The 17,556-nt window shown below is 38.4% G+C and overlaps 1 protein-coding gene across 1 annotated transcript in view; it reads left to right on the top strand.

The window, feature by feature from the left end:
- The first annotated feature begins 1,009 nt into the window (after window positions 1–1,009).
- The window catches only part of SLX4IP (SLX4 interacting protein), a 178,828-nt gene continuing 162,281 nt past the window's right edge, over window positions 1,010–17,556 (top strand). Inside the window, exon 1 of the mRNA XM_086701680.1 lies at window positions 1,010–1,221. The gene's annotated coding sequence lies outside the window, so the exon portion shown is untranslated. The remainder of the gene's footprint in view (window positions 1,222–17,556) is intronic.

Below are 17,556 nucleotides of genomic sequence, written 5' to 3'. Positions count from 1 at the left end.
TTGGCGCGTGCGCTGCTCAAAATCCGCTTCTCCGGGTTTTAGCGAGGGTCTCAGCCCTGAAAGCTTTTGGCCCAGACCGAAAAGGGCCAGGGGGCGGAGCTTATTTAGCATCAGTCTCAGCAAATGTGTTGAAACCAAAGAATTTAGCATCAAATGGACTTGTTAGGGCACAGTATCTGCCTCATGGCCCGCGTTTAGGAGACATTTATTGAATGAATCACACAGTAGTCAATAGTTCGCGGTAGTCTTCCGTCCTCCCAGACTTGACCAATCACAAGGCGCGGTTCCTTTTCAGCGCCGGTTCCTCGCCGCCTTTTTACGTGTGCCTTCAAAACCAGGAAAAAAGGATTGGACTACCACCACTTCCCCGCATCGCACTGGAAAGTGGACATGCGCAGTGCGAGCGGGCCACATCACAAAGCTTTTGCCCTCAGCTCTTTGTAGGGGGAGGTCTACGGGGAGATTAGGAGTCCGCCAACACTTGCTGTCCTCAAAGTGGATAATTTTGGCGCTCTCTCCCCATCCTGTTTCTTAGTTGGAGGACAAAACTTTCATTCTCTTGTAGCATTCAAAATAATTATGGAGGGAATTATGTTAATCGCTATTTTAGAGTTTATCTGGTATTGTGAAAGCCACCTTTACTTTCCAACCGTTTTTATAATGTAATTCTTGTGTTAGTAACTCCGGTATCAAGAAGCTCTGTACCAGAAAAAAGTTGGGTTTTCTTTTTCTCTCGATTACCTCTGCGGTCTAGCACTATGGGTAATGGAGATTCGTTACCTGCCAATCATATTCACTGCGTTCCTAGTCTCTGAATAGCCAGCCTTGGTCGCCATTTTTGTTTTGGGCTGTCCTTGAGAAATGAACGGTGGCCATTTTTCTTTCGGGCAGATCCTTCTCGCTATTCAGGCCCCTCACCCAGTGTGTCGCAGCCATCTTAACTCCTGGTTATGGCTTCAAGGCGACAGTGAGGCTGCCCAAATCATCTTGTGTTTGGGCAGCGGCAGCTTCCCCTCCCCACCCCCACCCCCCAACGCGCGGGGAGACCCTGGGAAAGGGGAAGTAAGGCCGAAGGTTGAATCCCCAAAGCACCTGAAGGTGGGCTTCAGAGCCTGCTGCCTGTGTAGTCTAAGTTTGCTCAGCCAAGTACTTCTCCACCAGTGACCCTGGACAGTAACAAAACTAATAAAAGCCCGAACCCAAACCCTGCCACCATCATAGGTAAGAACATGGAACTCCTGACAACCTGAGATGGTCCTTCACTTGCACTGAACTATTTGCCCATCTCCTCTCCCCCTCTGTTTTTTTTTTTCCTTTGATTTTTGAGCCTTTTCTGAATTCTTTTTCCTGTGCTTCCACCTTTTTCTCGTTTTTTTCAAAGTGCTAAAGAGTTGTTAACAGAGGGTGCAAGAAACCTGGGCTTGAAAGTGAAAGTATTACTCTGGGTAATTTTTTGGTTTTTTCTTTAGGACAAAATCAGTGAATGGGCCAGGTATTTGTATCAAACTATGGCTGCCGACCACGATTTATACAAATACAGTCTCAGACATTTTTAGGTTGTGACATAAATACGGATTGTGTTTGTATATACTGCCCGTTCATTTATTCATTGGATTTATTGAGTACCTAATGTGTGCTAGACCATCAAGATTCTGCGGTAAACCAAACAAACAACCCCTCTCTCTCATGGAATTTACATTCCAACTGACCTCGACAGCTACTAGGTTGCAGCAAGTCACAATATTCTATGGTTCTTGAGCCACAAGACTGACAACAAGTATCCCCTGGCTTCTTTCTCAGTATCCTCACGTTTGTTTGTTTTTTCCATACTAGGGGTAAATTGTATTGACACTTGTTTCTTGGGACCTAGACACCCCCATATTTGAAGACCAGTTGGCTAATTTGATGATCAATATTCAAGGTTTAGGGTCTTGCTCAAAGTGTAGTATACTGACTCTCATCACCTGGGAGCCTCTCAGAAACGTTAGTTTCAGACTCCATCCCAAGACCCACTGACTCAGAATCTTTTCTAGGGAGTGCACCTTAAAGTTCAAGGAGCATTAATTCGGGGCATCAACTATAGACTGTCTCTTGAAAACCTATGGTTCTTAAACAGTTCACAGTGTATTGTTAGTTTATTCCGTGTTTTACATGCATCGGATATGTGACATATTTTCCTTTGCTTTTAGTTATCAGTTTGATGTCCGAATGCCAATTTAGCATTCTAAAAAGCTGAGAATTTGTCATTCTGGTATATTATGTAACTGTTGCCATGGCAACACCTGTGTGCACATTTTTCCTCTGCATATTTTTACTTTTAATTTATTAGAAGTTGAATTCAAAAGCCTGCATGTGTTCAGTAGTTCAGTATTGATTTGGAAAACCCTGGGCCATGCTTGACCAGTTTTTGTGGCATCTTGCTCTCTTCTGTCTTTTCTTTTTTTTTATAAAAATTTTTTTTTTAACGTTTATTTATTTTTTTTGGGACAGAGAGAGACAGAGCATGAACGGGGGAGGGGCAGAGAGAGAGGGAGACACAGAATCGGAAACAGGCTCCAGGCTCTGAGCCATCAGCCCAGAGCCTGACGCGGGGCTCCAACTCACGGACCGCGAGATCGTGACCTGGCTGAAGTCGGACGCTTAACCGACTGCGCCACCCAGGCGCCCCACTCTTCTGTCTTTTCAATGAGAAATCTAAATCTCATTTGTCTCAGGAATTCTCAATCCTAGCTGCTCCTGAAAATCACTTGGAAGATGGGGTGGGGACAGCATTAAAAAAAAAAAAAAAAAAAAAAAAGACTGTAGGCCACTATCTGCAGAATATTAGACCCTGTGGATGGAATTTAGGAACCAATAAGGTGTTTGAGAAAACAGCAAATTACTTTTATATTTTTCACATGCTGTATTTAGATTTTTGTCTCCCAGATAGATTTACTTAAATTAATAGGACTTTGAAGGCATTGGAGAGAATTGGACTGGAAATGTGGTGAACCAGCTTCCCAAGAACCAGTCAACTTATCATTTATTCTGTGTGCTTAGCAAGTTGTCCAGTCTTTCTGGCTTGTCCTTTTTCCACCTGTTAATTGGGAAAAGAATGAAGGTTTAAAAAAAATATTTTTATTTATTTGTTTAATTTTTTTTTTTTTTTATCAGAGCGCATAAGGAAGGGAGAGGGTTAAAGAATCTTAAGCAGGCTCCAAGCTCAGAGCGCACCCTGACGCGATCAGGACCTGAGCCACAATAAAAGAGTCAGTGCTCAACAGACTGAGCTACCCAGGTGCTCCAATGTGTTGTTTTTTATTTAGCCTCCTGGGAGTTTTCAAAATGTAGCAAATACTTCTGTGTGTATGGAAGTATTCTTTAAGTGCAATATGTATTGCTTTTGATTTTCACATATGGTGTCTTGTGTGTGCCAGTAGAGCATAGGGGGCAAGGAAATGAACTTAAAAGTGACCTTCAGAGTCACACCCCAGGGTTCAAATCCTAGCTCTTCCACCAGCTACTAGCTGTGTGACCTTGAGCAGATTACTTAACATTCTGCTTCAGGCTTCTCATCTGTAAACTAGGGTTGAAGTGAGAGTTAGATACGTTAGTATCAGAAAAGTGCTTAAAACAATGTCTGGCACGTGATCACAGCTATGTGGATATTAACCGTTGTTATTTATTAAATCTTAGGTTATTAAGGTTTTGTTCATGCATGGAAATCACTAAGGGAAAAAGTTCCATGACTTTTGGATATTCACCTGTTTGGAAGAGATGGTGGTGATCTAAACAGAATGTACTAGGAATATGAATTTTTTTTTTAATGGTCTTTTTCTTTTTCAACAGCCTTATTGAGAAATATAGGCATATCTTTAATGTGCTTTGCAGATACTGTGTTTTTTACAAATTGAAGGTTCAGTGCAACCCTGCACTGTGCAAGTCTATTGGTGCTATTTTTCTAACAGCATTTGTTTGCCTCATGTCTTTATGTCACATTTTGATAATTCTCACAATATTTCAAACGTTTTCATTATATTTGTTATGGTACTTTGTGATCAGTGATTTCAACTGCTGAAAGCTCAGGTGATCGTTAGCATTTTTTAGTAATAAAGTCTTATTTAATTTACATTGTTTTTAATGTACATTGTTTTTTTTAGGTATAATGCTGTGACACACTTAATAGAATAGTATAGTTTAAATATCAGTCTTACATGCACTGGGGAACCAAAAATTTATATGACTTGTTTCATTGTGATAATCACTTTTTTGTGTTGGTGTGGGGCTGAACGAGGAATATCACCATGTTATATCTGTAATTGTCATACAGTAAACTGCACATATATAAAGTATATAGTTTGATACGCTTGACATGTATATACTGGTCAAACCATCACCATAGTCAAGGTAATGAATATATCCATCATTCCCCCGAATTTCCTTTTGCTGTTTTATAATCCTTCTGGTAACTTTCTGTCAGGCAACCACTCATCCGTTCTCTGTTACTATAGATAACTTTGCATTTTGTAGTTTATCTAAAAGGAATCGTATAGTACATGATCTTTTTTGGTGGGAGTTATGGGAGTGTCTGGTTACTTTTCATGATTTAGAGTCTTCTTTGTTGCAAGTATCAATAATTCATTTCTTTTTAATTGCTAGGTAGTATCTTGCTAGATGTACCGTAATTGGTTTACACATTTAACAGTTGAAGGGCATTTAGGTTTTTATTTTCACAGTACTCCTTTTCACATTGCTTTGTTCCTCTCTAGCTTATTTGAATTGGAAAAAAAAAGTCTAATTATTTGGTGGCCATGCCTTCTGTGTATACTGAAACCAGGAGGTAACTGGTAAAATGTGTAAATGTGTATGTATTGGGAGGTGTTACCTGTGTGTTTGGTAGTTTATGGGTGAATGTTTTCTGACTGAAAATTTGCTTTTTTAAAATACAAAATGCATGTATTGACTTTTTAGTTATTGTATCTCTTGATGTGTACATGCCTAAACATTTTAAGCTGTGTTAAATCTTTAAAACCTACTACTTGTATATTATCTTTTGGAGATTGAAAACGATAACGGGTGCATACTAAGAACCTACTCATTAGGCAACAAAGTAGAAATGTAAATGGAGAATACCACTCATTTAGTGTTGGTGTAGGTACATTTCTAAAGTCTGCTTCTGGGGTGCCTCGGTGGCTCAGTCAGTTAAGCCTCCGACTCTTGATTTTGGCTCAGGTCATGATCTCATGGTTTGTGGGCTCAGCACTAAGCACGGAGCCTGCTTGGGATTCTCTCTCTCCCCCTTTCTCTCTGTACCCCCTCTGCTTGTGCTCTGTCTCAAAATAAATAAATAAATATTTTTAAAAAAAAGTCTTTGCTTCTGTTATAGACAAGCAGTGCCTCCTGATTAATATTGACATTTTGTGCTTGAATAAATCAGAGCTGGTAACTAAAATTGGATTTGACTTAGGTTAGTTATAGGATAATATATAGAATATTGCTGTTATGATGTCTCGGACATTTAATTTCATTTGTGTCACTATTTTTATTTCTCTAGTTAGAATTTTTTGTTTTGCAATTTAAAAAAATATTTTATATTTGCATATGGTAAAATTCATTCTTTTTGGTATACACTTTCATGAATTTTGACCAGTGCACTGAGTTTTATAACCACTGTGTCAGTCAGACTGCTGGACAGTTCCGTCACCACCCCCCCCCAAATTCCCTCCTGCTACTCCCTTGTAGTAACTCTCCCTCCAAATAGCAACTAAAGATCTGTACTCCATCTCTATAGTTTTCACGTCAAAAATATTAGATTTTAAGACAATTATGTTAATGATTATGGAAGTTATTTTGTATTGTGAAGGTGCTGGAAAACAGTTGTAATCAGAGTGGGGCTTGGGCTATGAAGTGGATTGATCAGGACCTGTCTGTCTGTGCCCTGCAATGTTTATAATGATTATGGTTAACAGAGACTGAGCAAGGAATTGCCAAATACTACATATCAGATCTTATGGAATCTTCATAGGACCCCTGGAGATAGATACTCATTATTATCCCACTTCATAGATAAGAAAACGGGAGACAGAAGAATTGAGTAGCTTGTCTGAGATCACTTGAAGAGGCAGGATTTGACTGCATGTCTGTTTTACTAGAACCTGAAGACCATGTCTGCCTCCATGGACAGGTGCCTGTGTCTTTCTGACAAAGTATTAAATAAAAATTAGATCTTTCCTATTAATGAAGCATTCCATGCCGGGCCCAGTGAGGATTTTCTATGGGCATAGCAGGATATGAGGGGCCCAGATCATGGATCTGGATTAAGGATGTAGAGTGACTGAAAGGTAGGACTGTTCTGTGGAATTATTTTTGGTAGAGGATTTCAATATTTGACCTACATTTAAAGACAAAAAGAAAAAAAGCCCTTATGTTTTTGTCACTTGTATTATCCACTTTTCACTGTTGGAGCTTCCCTGGGTTTTTGTTTTGTTTTCCTTTTTTTACAAGCTGATTTTGGAATTCAAAATGACCATTTGAGTAATAGGAAAAGCTGATTCTTTCTTACACTGAGGTCGCCTCCTTAAGCTTTATCTGAGTGGTCACCAGCAGCATCTTTGTTCATTTGTCAGTTTTCCGTGGTATTTTGTTAAAGTTTGTGATTTTTCCTTGATACTGGTTTTTGCTGTGTGTGTGTGTGTGTGTGTGTGTGTGTGTGTGTGTGTGTGCATTCCAACTTCAGGAGTTCTAGGGCCTTTGTTTTCTGTTTCTGCTCCCCTAGTTAGTGAAATCTTGGTAAGATGAAAAAAGGAAGTATAATAATTTTCTTGATAAAACTTGAAATCCAGAGATTAGAAACCTAAAATTAATTTCTAGTCTTCTTAATCTGGAGTAGTTGCTTTGGTTTATGACACAGGCCAGCAATTCTGAAAGGAAGACAAATGTGAATTTCAGAATGCCTTGGATTTTCCCACAGAATAATCTAGAAGGTCACTGACTTTCTTTATTAGCGTTTATCTCTGCTTTGTATTTAAATGACAGGACAATCATGTGATAATGTTTAATCTATTTCCATTCCCTCCAAATTTTCTTAAGGATCTTAGAATCTTTCCCTCTCTGTGAAAGACATTTACGCACACATATTTTTGGAGGGGTCATGCTCTTTCAAAGTCTCTTCTTTTGAAAAGAATGCCTATTCTCAGGCCCGGGAAAGTGGGCTCAAGAATGCAGAATAGAGGATGTTATTTGTAAGATTTATAATATACATTAACTTCTTGGCATACTCACGTAAATTGTTTTCAGATATTCAGAAAATTGATCTTGTTGGGTATTGTCCTGAAGTTCTTAAAATCAGGCAAATTAAATTAAAAATTCCACTGAACTTGGACTTTAACTGGAAGCTCTGATAGCAAGACTTTTTAACATTATGCTTTAAACCGTAGGCACTGAACTTGTTGCTCACTCTTGAAGGCAACTTTAAGGACCTAGGAAAGTACTTTTTTAAAATGCATACTTGCTGTGTGTGTGTGTGTGTGTGTGTGTGTGTGCATGCGCACATTTAGTTTTTAATATCAGTAAAGCAAGTCTAGAAAAACCTCACTATGTTCCAGATTTAAAATTGAATGAATATAGAGGCTGATAATATCTTTTCCATTCAAGTGCTTGTTAGAATGTCAGTATTTTAAAAACAAAAAAAAAAATCATGCAGTGAAAAACTCACATTTATGGCCTAAACTTCAACAATACCTCTGATCTGTTGCCCATTATTTTCAAGAGGAAACATTTTGATCTTCTTTTTACAAGTTCATGTGTATTACAAGGTTTTCAACTGAGGCTGGTGATACATTCAACTTAAGTCTTATTTATGTATTGAAATAGGTCCATAGTGCTTTGACCTCCTTTTAAAAAGGCTTAATGTGGGATTTGGGATTTGGGGACAGTAAGGATGCGTTAGATAAATAGGTATAAATCTAGAAAAATAATTAACAGTCTGTAGCCCTTATTTAGTAACGTCAATAGGCTCAAGTCAGCACACTTTTGATGTATACCTGTGCCCTGCACCAGGTATCAAAGAAGACAGGGTTGGACCTTGTCCTCAGGACACTTTTGGTCAGGCGGAGGAGACAGACTGAGGATCAGAGTTATGTGTAATTCGCTGAGCTAAGTGTGAGAGTAATGGTGGTGTAAGGTGCAGATGTGGCTCAAAAAGAGAGTGATTCATTCTGGAGATTTGTGGAGGCCTCCAAGGAGCAGGTGATGTCTGAGTTGGGTTTCAGAAGATAACTCCTCTAGGACTGCCTGTGTGGGTGAAGGTGGGGAGGGCTGGAGCTGCATGTTCAAGGACACATGATGGAGTTGGCTGTGTGGGGCCACTGAAGCTGTGAAGTTGCCTGAGCCGTGGGATAGAGGGGTGGGCAGAGGGCCGGTGACAGTGTGGGAGATGCCAGCACACAGTTCTGCTCAGTTACCTCTAGTGATGGCTTCGGGGATGGAGAAGTATAAAGAGGGAAACAGGAGGTACTTTAAAAGGCTGCGGTTGTGGCGACCTTCAGGATAACCAGCTCTTTGGGGTCTGGGACTTCCTGGCATCACCAAGTCGTGATTTTTCCTTCTTGTGGGAGGCAGACGGCTCCGCCTTTGACTGTCATCTGTTCTTCCCAGATGATGGGCTCTTTGCCTCCAGTCAGAGAAAAGAGCAGAGTGTGTGCTTTCCCCAGCTTCCCTGGTAAATGGTCTTTTTGCATTTAGACTTGATGCTTCTCAGCTTCTGTGAAAGAATACTGAGAGACACACCCACCCCCCCCCCCCCCAACTCCCCAAAGGAGGTAAGAGTCATGATTGGTTGTCGCACAGTGATTGTGAAGGTATAAATAATAGAAGGGATCAGGAAACTCTTTCACCTCTGTTTCCCACTACCTTGTTGGACCTGCAGATTTGGCTGGAAGACAGGAACACCTTGCTCTGAGTGTCCCTTTCCCTGTTTTTCTATTGGATTGTTTAATTTCGGATTGTTGTCTTTTGATGATTATGTGTCTTGTAAATATCTTGTCCCAGTTTGTCACCCCCCCCATGTCTTTATGGTGTATTTTGATGAACAGAAGTTTTAATTTTTGCAAGATTTTTATTTCGAAATAATTATAGATTCACAGGCAGAAAAGATGGGGGGGGGGTCCTGTGTACCCTGGCAAACATTAAAGCCAGAGAATTGACATTGGTACAATGCAGAGTTCTTACATTTAAGCAGTTTTACATGTATTTCTTTAGTTCTGTGCCATTTTGTCACATCTGTTCATGTAACCAACACCACAATCAAGGTACAGAACTCCATTGCCGTTGGCTCCTTCCTGCTACCTCTTCATATAAAACCACATACTCCTTCCACATCCTTAATCCCTGGCAACCTCTAATCTGTTTTTCACTTCTATAATTTTTTTATAGGAGTGAAATGTCTATATAATTTTATATAATTTTGTTATCTCAAGGATGTTATATAAATGGAGTCATACATGAAACAACCTTTTCAGGTTGTCTTTTTTTTTTTCACTCAGCATAATTCCCTGAGATCCATCCAAGTTGTTACCTGTATCAACAGTTCATTCTGTTTTATTGCTGACTAATATCTCATGGTATAGCTAGACCACAGTCTGTTTAACCATTCACCCATTGAAGGACATCTGGGTTGTTTCTAGTTTTGGGTTATTATGAATAAAGTTTGCTGCGAACATTTGTATACAGATTTTTTTTTTTAGTCTTCCTAGTATTTTTATTTTACACTAAACCACAGCTTTTAAACTTCTGTATACAGATTTTTATGTGAGCCTAGGTTTCATTTCTCTGGGGATAGATTCCTAGGAGTGGTTTTGTGTCATATGGTAAGTGCATATTTAGTATTATAAGAAACCTATCTCTTCTCCATTGTGGCTGTACCACTTTTACAGTCCTACTGGCAGTGTATGAGAGATACATTTTCTCTGTATCTTCATCAACATTTGGTGTTGATATTTTATTTGGCATTTTGGTAGGTATATGGTGATACCTTATTGGGGTTTTATTTTCATTTCTCTGATGGCTGATGATGTTGAACATCTTTTCACGTACTTATTTGCCATCTGTATATCCTCTTTGGTGAGATATCTGTTCATGTCTTTTGCCCATTTTCTGACTACATTGTGTTTTTTTACTTGTAAGTTTTGAGAGTTCTTTATATGTTCTACTTATAAGAGTTGTTGGATTTGTGAATTGCAACTATTTTCATCAGGCTGTAGGGAAGTTTTAATTTTAATATGGCTAGATTTACCATTTTTTTTTCCTTTATGGTTTGTACTTGTTGTGTCCAGTTAAAAAACTCCTCCTATAGGGGTGCCTGGGTGGCTCAGTTAGTTAAGTGTCTGACTCTGGATTTTGATTCAGGTCATGATCTCCCAGTTTGTAACATCGAGCCCCATGTCAAGCTGTGTGTGGACTATATGGAGCCTGCTTGGGATTCTCTCTCTCCCTCTCTCTCTGCTTTTCCCCTCCCCAAATAAATAAATAAGTAAATTTAAAACAAACAAAACAAAAACAAAAACCAACTTCTTTACTTTGAGTTCTTGAAAACTTTTGTAAGAGGTTCTGGTTTTCTACATTTGAGTTTTTAGTCCATCTGTAATTGATTTCTGTGTGTTGTGTGAAATAGTGTGCCAATTTCATCTTTTTTCAAATGGATAAACAGTTGTTCAACCACATTTTATTGAGTGAATGATCTATTTCCCACTGATGTGCAGTGCCGCTTCTATCATCCATAGATGGTGGGTGGGTTTGTTTCCTTCTAGTCTGTGTGGTCTGTCCCTTTGGCCTGTTTACCCTTTTGCCAGTACAGATTATTTTATTTGCTGTAGTATTGCAATTTCGCTGTATCTAGTTAGACAAACTCCCTCCTTTGTTTTTTCTTCTTTTCTCTCCTCCAAGTATCTTAGTCCTCTTTGCTCTTTCTCAGATTCCCTATTCAGGATTGTGCTTAGAACTGTAATAAGTTGGAAGGGCAATTTGATGAGGCCTTACACGTTTCCTATTAAATGTATTCCTAGATATTTTATATTTGTGGGATGCTAGTTTAAAAGATATTTTTTTTTACTTTTTAAAAAATTTTTTAGAGAGAGAGGCTGAGATGGGGAGAGGAGCAGGGAGAGAGAGAGAGAAAGAGAGAAACTTAAGCAGGCTCTGTGCTCAGCACAGGCCCGATGTAGGGCTTGATCCTATGACCCCCTGGGATCATACCTGAGCCAAAATAAGAGTGGGACGTTCCACTGACTGAGCCAACCTAGGTGCTCCTAAAAGATATTTTGAAATCTACATTTTTTTTCTTTTTTCTTTTTTCTTTTTTAAATATAATTTATTGTCATATTGGCTTACATACAACACCCAGTGCTCATCCCTCAATGCCCATCACCTACTTTCTCCTCTCCCCCACCCCCCATCCACTCTCAGTTTGTTCTCTGTATTTAAGAGTCTCTTGTGGTTTGCCTCCCTCCCTGTTTGTAACTATTTTTTTGCTCTTCCCTTCCCCCCATGGTCTTCTGTTAAGTTACTCAAGATCCACATATGAGTGAAAACATATGATATCTGTCCTTCTCTGACTGATTTCACTCAGCATAATACCTTCCATTTCCATCCATGTTGCTGCAAATGGCATGATTTCATTCTTTCTCATTGCCAAGTAGTATGAAATCTATATTTTCTACCTATTTTAAAGAAATTGCTTTTAATGATTTATTATGAAGCATGTTTGCTACATTTTTTGTAGATGCTTTCATATGATTAAGAACTTTTAAAAAAGTTTATTTAAATATTTAATTTTTTAAAAAATTTTGATGTTTATTTATTTTTGAGAGAGAGACAAAGAGAGACAGAGACAGAGCATGAGCAGGGCAGGGGTAGAGAGAGAAGGAGACACAGAATCCACTGCAGGCTCTGATCTGTCAGCACATAGCCTGATGCAGGGCTCAAACTGATGGACCATGAGGTCGTGACCTGAGCCGAAGTCGGATGCTTTACTGACTGAGCCATCCAGGTGCCCCAGTTTATTTATTTATTTAATTTTAGTAATCTCTATACCCAATGTGGGGCTGAAACTCATGATCCTGCAATCAAGAGTTGCCTGCTCTTCTGACTGAGCTGCCCATGTGCTCCTATTATTAAGACATTTCTTTTCTCAGATTTCTACTGTTCTTTATTTTTTCCTACTCCTATTAAAATGACCTTGTGTTGGTTTTTTTTCCTACATTAATTTTTTATTATGGTGATTTTTCTAGTGTTAAACCGACCTTGCACTCTTCTGATAAACTTCACTTGGTTCTGGTGTAGTTTTCATATGTTAGATTCAGTTGCTTCTATTCAGGTTTCTTGCCTCTATGTTCAGGTGTAGAATTGGCTGTGATTTTCATTTCTTATACTTCCCTTGTCGGGCTTTGCTGTCAGGACTTCATAAAATGAGTTGTGGAGGGGAGCAGCTTCCCTCTTCTTCTTGAATTTGTAAACTGGTATTATTTGTTCCTTGAACTGCTGTTGGATTTTGGATTACAAAGCAAAGGTTTTGAAATGAAGAGACATGAGTCTACCTGTGTAACAGCCTCGTCCTACTGAGGCAGAAAGAATGAAATGCTGAGGCTCAAACCCAGAGGGTACAGTCCTGTGTATCATGACTCAACCATTTCATCATTTCAGAAATCTTATAGTTAAGGCAGCAGCCATTTTGTTACCTTCACACTGAAGTCCATGCAAATCCATGTAAGAGAGGCTTGGAAAATATCCCATTAACCTGACAAACTTGGTTCCTTAAGTTTCTAGCCTTATCTGATTAAGTTGCAGAACTGAGGGGGAAAGGTAGCCTTGGAAGACAGGCACTCTGACAGCTCAAGGAAAGCCTAGATCTGCCAGAAACTTCACTGGCTCCATTGTTGAGTAGCAGCTCAGAGGGGCATTAATACGGCTATTGCCCAGTGTGATGATAGGTGGTAACTATCTTCTGAATATCAAAAAAATAATCAATATGTGGCATTTTTTTTATGCAAGTCATAAAGATTCAATATACTCTTTGGAAAATTTCTCTAAAAACAGCAAAAATAAAATGGTTGGGTGCATAAATGACTTAGCTCCCATTATCTGGAGTATTTCTTCATTCAGTAGACATTTCTTGAGCGCCCTCTAGTGTCAGGCAGTGCTCTGAGGGCTGTTCACCTTTAAGAACCTGTTTCTACCAGGATGATAAGTGTGCTTTTACCATATTTGGGAATTAGCAGACTGCTTCAGTTCACCGTTTAGTTCATTTCTAGCACTTGTCTCTAATGATAATGAAACAAAAGAAATACATCTTCATTATCTGAAATGACTTCAGCGGATATGCAGGCTCAATGTCTGTGCACTTGGCTATCCAGATGTGTTATGGGCTTTATGTTGATGAACTTTATTTTTTGTTTATGAAGATATATGCCATGTTACATAGCACAATGGTAAATTTAATTCAGACCACATTTCCTTACCCATAAACTTCCTTCCTTTCTTCCATTAGCAGGAGAGAACCACTACTCATGTAGCTCTATTTGAAGTCATACTCTGTTGGGATTTTTTTTTGCCTTTGTGGGCAATGGAGGTTTGGGAATGTGGTGGTGGTGGGGGGTGGTGGTGGTGGTGGGCTAACAGTCCAGTTAGCAATTGACCTTGGCAGTTCTGCAGATGACAGATGGTGTTAGTTTGCCCTTGGCTGAGTTGACAAGTCTCTTCTCTCGCCCTTGACCCTCAGCTGTGAGACCCTGGCCTCATCTCACAAGTATATTTGTTAGGGGAATAGATGGCAGGGCTGGGTAGATCGTTCGTAAGGTCTCTCTTAGTCCTAAAGTTGTGACTTTTGGAGCCTCCAAACATTGTGGAAAGAAATGAAAAAAATTATATACACTGAGAGGAAGAATGCTATATCATATTAAAAAATGAATTGAAAATATGCAAAAGGTAAAAATATGAAATAGGTGAAGGGAATTAAGAAAAATATATATGCAAAATGTATTATGTAGTTCCTTTTACGTGTGGCCTATTTTTACATTAGCAGACCATATTATTTTATACAAAAATATATACTTTTCAGTCCTAGATTCCTACAGATCATATTTTTGAGATGGGACTTCAATGATACTTTTTGAAGAATCCAGTCCTTAGAAAAATTCAGCTACTCTTGCTTTACTAATAAAAATAAAAAGAAAAAATAAGCATTTTAAAAAAGAATACTGGAACCTTATTGTGAGTTGAAAAATGTAACCTTCACTGTAACATGGCCTGTAATCTATCTAATGGCAGATATGGTTTGAAAGTCTTGCTGCAGCCTTCAGTGTGGTCTACCTGTCCTTCAGGAAAGGAAGGACATATGGGAAAACCAGAGTACAATTAAAAAATAATTCGATCACATGCTTCAACTTGGTTGGGTACATGCTGACAAAACTCTCTTTCCCTTTTCTCTATCAGCTGAAGACCTTAAGTACCCTCCAGTGAGGGACTCCCTAAATTCTTAGCAGAAGTTATTCAAACTTAATTTAGTGTATTTAAGGGGACTGATTTTGTGTTTATCAGTCTTAAATAATACAAAGATCTACCTAAAGTTTTCAGGATGACTTTGTAAATGTTGTTTCAAACACATGTTCCTGATTCTCTAGGAACTTATTTTTGGAGTTACTAGGTGGATGTCCTTCACAATTTTTCAGAATCACCTGTATTACATCATTCAGAGAATAGAAATGAATAATTAAAGTGATTGGGTTTGGATAAAGATGTTTTTGTCCATTTAAAAAAAAAATAGAATCAAAGGTTATCAAATTTTGAAAAAAAATTAAAACATCACCATTGACTAAGTAATTGTTAACGCTTATTAAGGGCCCAGTTCATTGGGAGTTTTCATGTCATTTTATTTAATCCTTTTGATAATTTCTATCCCTATGTTATGGATTGGGAATCTGGGACACAGACATATGTGCATCTCTTGTTATAAAACCCAAGCATTCTCAAACTGCACTGTCTATTATGGTAGCCACTAACCACAGGTATGAAACACTTGTCATGTGGCCAGCTGAATGTGCTGTAAACATAAAATATCCACCTGACTTCAAAGACTTAGTTAAAACACCAAGAATGTAAATATTTTTATATTGATTACATGCTGAAATGATAATGTGTTGGATTTTTAAGTTAAATAAAAATATTATTAAAATTAATTTCCTCTGTTTCCTTTTACTTTTTTATTAACTGCTGCTACTAGAAAATTGGAAAGTACATCTGTGGCTTGCATTCTATTTCTGTTGTACAGTGCTGCTCTAAAACTTCTGTGCACACAATTTAAACAGGCAAACAGTTCCATGTACAAGGCTTATGAGTTATGGCATCCTTTTCACCTCATTCCTTCCTCCAGAGCAGCTTTCTTCAACTTACTCTTCATGTTGGAGCCAAGTTTAGCACTTAACAATTGGTCCATATCACAAACTTCCTTGCTATATTTCTGCTTTATTATTACTGAGGTAGTGGTTGTTGTTATTGTTTTTTTTGTTTTTGTTGTTTTTTTATCGATTTTAAGCTTTGCTTCTAATCATTCCCTTAGCATTAAAGGGAGCTTTTGCTTAGGTTAGCTCCTATGCCCCTACCATATAATACACAAATACATATATATTTCCCATCCTCATAATGTCATAAACATAATATTGTTTAGGTCAAGATTCAGTGTTTGTTATCATGACTATAAATGCTAGCCGTAGCTCAGCTGTATATGAAGTACTCTTTTTATTTTCTTGCAGTTTTTGTTTACCCTAGTATCAATAAGTTGCCTAGCTTTCCATGTTCCCATTCTCAATCTCATATTCTCCACCAGTTGTCTAAAATTAATTTTGTGCGCTTGCAGACACTTTTAAAGATGCATCTCCTGGAGACTTGTAAAATGTTGTAGCCTGTGCTGATGGTTCCCTCTTGGTCTAGCCCATGATCTCTGCTTTCACCAGATCCTGGGATTTCCTCTGCCTTTTGCCTATCTTGGCCTTCCTGTTTCCTGTATCTTCCTATTTCTTGGTTAATTTCCTCATTTGGGTGAAGCACATCTTTAGTAGCTTCCTGAGAAAGGATGCATGGGATTTAAATTTTTTAAGACCTTGCATGTCTAAAAATGCCTCCTCCCCCTCATGTTTAAAATGCAGTTGGAGGTTGGAAACAATTTTCTTCAGAATTTTGAAGCTATTTCTCTATTGTTTTTTAGTCTCTGGATTTGGTTTGAGCAGTTTGGAGCCAAATATTTTCTTACCACTGCTTCCACTCACCTCCCACACACTTTGTGTATATATGTGTGTGTGTGTGTGTGTGTGTGTGTGTGTGTGTGTGTGTGTGTGTGTGTGTTATATTTATATATATATTATGTATTGTAAATGTTATACATATATATTACTTATACATATGTATAATATATATATATAATTTTTTGTTCCCAATGCCTGATGTTTTACTGTGATATATGCCCTAATATGAGTTGTTTCCATCCTAACTTTCATGTATGGATCCTCCTGTACTGGTCCTTTAATTTTTAATGTGTTCTTATTTTTCATCTTTTTGATGAAGTTTCTGAAGGACTTGCTGAACTTGATCCTCCAGCACTTGTGTTGTTTTTTATTTCAGCTATCATAATTTTAATTTGTTGTTTTCTGAAATTCTCTTATTTTTTGTTATTGTATGTATTGCTTTTTGGTTGCAATATCTTCTATCTCCCTGATATTGATAGTTTCTTAAAAAATGGTTCCCTTTCCCTGCATAGTCTCGGTTTTGGCCAAGTAATTTCTTTTTCTGTTTGTTTTGTTTTCTTTCATGAAAGAGTTGTTCCTTGGATAGCAGGTGATTCCTGGTTGTTTACATGTATTTGAGAGTGGGGCTTAAAAAGATTTGGAAGTCAGTTCTCCATACAGATGTGGGGCTTGTGGGTGTGGGCTTCACTTTAGAGCCATCTGTCTAGGTTTTTCCTGAGAGTCCCTGATGTCAGTATTTAGAGATCCTGCCTTTTAGGTTAGTCCAGTTCCCTGAATGGGGAGGTTTTAGTCTATTTGGAGAGGCTAGGCAGGATAGAGGGGTGTACTAGTCAAGGTTCTCTAGAAACTCAAAACCAGTATGAGGTATATGTAAATATTATAGGAATTGGCTCATGCTATTATGGAGACTGAGAAGTCTCACGATATGCTGTCTGCCAGCTGGAGAACAAGGAAAGCCAGTGGTGTAATTCATTCTCCGTGCAAAGGCCTTCGAACCAGGAGTGCTTAAGACTGAGGGCAGGAGAATATGGGTGTCCCAACTCACTCTTCCTGCACCTTTTTGTTCTATTTGGGCCTTCAATGGATTAAATGATGCCCACCCACATTTGGGAGGGCCATCTGCTTTAATCAGTGCACCAATTCAAATGCTAATTTATTCCGGAAACACCCTCACAGACATATCCAGGAATAATGTCTTACTAGTTATTTGGGCATAGATAACTCAGATAAATTGACACATAAAATTAACCATCATAAGGGGCATGTGGGTTGGGGAAGTTATCGGTAA

Source organism: Puma concolor, chromosome A3 (assembly GCF_028749965.1).
Source record: "Puma concolor isolate L17-30 chromosome A3, mPumCon1.1.hap2, whole genome shotgun sequence".
In the NCBI taxonomy this organism is placed as follows: domain Eukaryota; kingdom Metazoa; phylum Chordata; class Mammalia; order Carnivora; family Felidae; genus Puma; species Puma concolor.
This window is presented reverse-complemented; position numbering and strand designations above follow the sequence as displayed.